The sequence below is a fragment of the Crocodylus porosus genome, unplaced genomic scaffold (assembly GCF_001723895.1).
Source record: "Crocodylus porosus isolate Cpor-Errol unplaced genomic scaffold, CroPor_comp1, whole genome shotgun sequence".
Lineage (NCBI taxonomy): Eukaryota > Metazoa > Chordata > Crocodylia > Crocodylidae > Crocodylus > Crocodylus porosus.
The window spans coordinates 209650-213311 of record NW_017728951.1 but is presented as its reverse complement, the minus strand read 5'-3'; positions in this window follow the sequence as shown (position 1 = coordinate 213311).

The window sequence follows — 3662 nt, the reverse complement described above, 5'->3', positions numbered from 1 at the left end:
TCCTTGCCAATGGAAGTCTTCCATAGATTTCCCTAGGAGTTGATTTAAATCCTCACAGTCTAGCTTTTAGGCTCTACAGCAGCTATTCTGTTTATCTCTTCCCCCCCCCATGACTCTTCCCTATTCCTTGGTTTCATTTTTAAAATCTCCTGCCTTCTTTCTCAAAAAGTTTGTGGCAGTAGAACTAACTTTTAATGACTGTATTCATTTAAAAAACACGTTTATACTAAACAAAACAAAACCCCCCCAACTATGTACCCCACAAAATGATAACAAAAACTCAAAGAACACCTAAACCCGATAAGATACCTGGATCATGGATGTTTAAGGAGAGACATAACCTGTCAGTAAGTCGGGGGGGGGTGTTAATTTCCTCCTCCTCGCCCCCAATTTCTTCAGTGATCACTTGGGTAGATTTCAACACTACAAAGCTTTCAATCTTACACCACAAAACTTAGCCATAAGAGAGTAGCAGAGTTGGCTCCAAACAACTGGAAATAAATCTCAAGTGGAAGGGAAGGTCATGCTGCATATAATTTATATTACACTAATGAGATACCATTGGCCAGATGGTTAACATTTATTGATTTTGCTTCATCAGAGAATCTACTTTGGAATGGTTTGAGGGATTAACAATGGGCCCTGAGTCCTGACGAAATCAAAATCCACCAAATTCAGAGGCATTCAGATTTAGTTTTTGGTTCAGGCTAATAGCTGCTAAATTTGAATCCAAATGCAGTTGTGAATGCCTCTCAAATAAAGGAAGTAACAGATCATAAGGCTATACAAGCAAGCTGCATGCACACAATTCCTTTGCTTTAAATGCTTCAATTTTTAAAAAAACAACGAATAACTGCATTAACTCCATCCAACCACTTAATTCAGAATTACAGATATCATACGGACAAGGGCATAGATACCCACTGGTTCAAGCAAGGCTGTAAGATCAAGAAGCCAGAAACAGCTTAAGGGCACCTCTACACGTGCCAGATGCCTGTCCGATCGTGTGGTAATTAGCACATGTCAGAGCACACTTGATTAATAGAGTCTGCTGGAGTGTACTAATCAGCACAGTCCAGCAGCCTCCATGTCACATGTATTCAGCATCCCCACACTTCAAAATGGCGTCAGGGGGAATTAAACTAAAACTCATTGAACAAGCTTCAGTTAAAATGCCTTCACCACCATTTTGAAGTGCAGGACACTGAATATATGTGACACTGCAGGCTCTTGAAGCCACTCTAATTAAAGTACCCCCCTCTACCCCAGAGCACATGTAAAGACACCCTTAAGAGACCAGGACAAGGGTTATCAAAAGGCTGGTCAAAATCTGAAACCCAAACCAGGAGTCAGGGAAACAGCCAAATATCAGGAGCAACAAGAACAAATGACTAACCAAGGGCCAGGAGCATAGAGACCAGCATAGAGGGAACATAGAGACCAAATGAATACCAGGAAGAAGAATAAGAAAACAAATACTGCCTGAAACACCGGGCAGCACTCCTAGCTACCAATTGTTAAAGACAACCAGTCTGGACAGAGTTGCAAAGGCCAGCCAATCTGGTTTGCATTATTTGCCCCAGCTGGGCCAGATTTTGACTCAAATCAACTCTAAGCCAGTCTTGTGAGACCTGGACACATCACAGCAGAAGTAGGTCAGGAAGAACAATTTGCTGGAGCAGAGTGCAGAGCCTTTCAGCTTTTTGGAATTACTTTAGGGATCAGCATCCGGGAGCTCATTGGCTCAGTACTCGGTAGCAAAGTCAGTTTCTTCTCTTTCAGATCTATCTTCATGAAACATGTTTTGCTCTGGTGCCTACAGGAAATTCATAGATTCATAGACATTTCGGTTGGAAGGGACCTTAGCAGATTATCAAGTCTGACCCCCTGCCCTGGGCAGGAAAGAGTGCTGGGGTCAAATGACACCAGCCAGGTGTATGTCTAGCCTCCTCTTAAAGACCCCAAGGTAGGAGAGAGCACCACCTCCCTTGGAAGCACATTCCAGATATTGGCAACCCTCACCGTAAAGAAGTTCTTCCTGATGTCTAACCTAAATCTGTTCTCCATCAGTCTGTGGCCATTGTTCCTAGTTAGCCCAAGGGGTGCCCTGGGAAACAGGGAATCTCCTACTCCTTGCTGTCCCCCCCGATGAATTTGTAGGTGGCCACAAGATCACCTCTCAGCCTTCTTTTGTGGAGGCTGAAGAGATCCAGGGCCCTCAACCTTGCCTCATAGGGCTTTGCCTGTAGGCTCCTAACCATATAAGTGGACCTCCTCTGAACTCTCTTGAGGTTGTCCACATCCCTTTTGAAGTGTGGCACCCAGAACTGGACACAGTACTCCAACTGCGGCCTGACCAATGCAGCATAAAGGAGAAGTATCACCTCCTTGGACCTGTTTGTCATGCACCTGGTAATGCATGATAAAGTGTGATTAGCTTTACTGATCACTTCATCACATTGATGACTCATGTTCATCTTGGAGTCAACAGTGACTGCAAGATCCCTTTCCACCGCTATACTGCTGAGAAGGTCCTCCCCCAGCCTGTAAGCGTGCTGGTGATTCCTTCTCCCTAGGTGCAGCACGTTGTATTTGTCCTTGTTGAACTGCATCCTATTCTGTTCCATCCACTTTTCCAACCTGTCCAGATCTGCCTGGATTCATTCCCACCCTCTGGTGTGTTAACTTTACCCCATAATTTGGTATCATCTGTGAATTTGAACAGAGTGCTTTCCACATACTCATCCAAGTCACTAATGAAGACATCGAACAGCACCAGTCCAAGGACTGAGCATTGTGGGACCCCCCTGCCCACATCTTTCCAGGTCGATACTGACCCATCCACCACCACTCTCTGGGTGCAACACTTAAGCCAATTTACCACCCACCTGACCATGTAATAATCTATGTCATAGTTACTCAGTTTATCTATATGAATACAATGAGATACCGTATTGAAGGCCTTCTTAAAATCCAAGCAGATGACATCCACCTCAATTGCTGTGCCTAAGCATTTTGTGACCTGGTTGTAAAAAGAAACAAGTTTAGTCAGGCAGGGTGCTGGTTGTCCTTTACTGTTGCTTTCCCTGCTAGACTCCCACAAATGTGGTCCTTAATACTTTTTTCAAAGGTTTTCCCGAGGATAGAGGTGAGACTAACCAGTGTATATAGTTACTTGGATCCTCCTTGATCTCCTTCTTGAAAATAGGCACCACATTGGCCCTTTTCCAGTGCTCTGGGGCCTGACCTGAGCACCAAGAGTGCTCAAACAGCCGTGCCAATGGCTCTGCTATGACACTGGTCAATTCCTTCAGCACCCTTGGATGAAGATCATCTGGGCCTACTGACTTAAACATATCTAGCCCCTGCAAGTTTCTCTTCACTAAGTTGGTGGGCTGGTTATGCCTATCTATGATCCAATTGGGAGATTTGTCCTGATCTGACTTCAGGAATACAGAGTCAAAAAACTCACTAAAGAGCTCATCTTTGTCCTCCCCTATCTGTCAATAATTGCCCTTGTCTTGTAGGGGGCGGTCTATGCTACCCCACCCCTTCTTTTTGCTTTCTATATACCTGAAGAAGGACTTTTTGTTGTCTTTAATTTTTGTTGCCAGCCTAAGTTCCATTTCTGCTTTGGCCTTTCTGACTGCATCCTTGCAAGT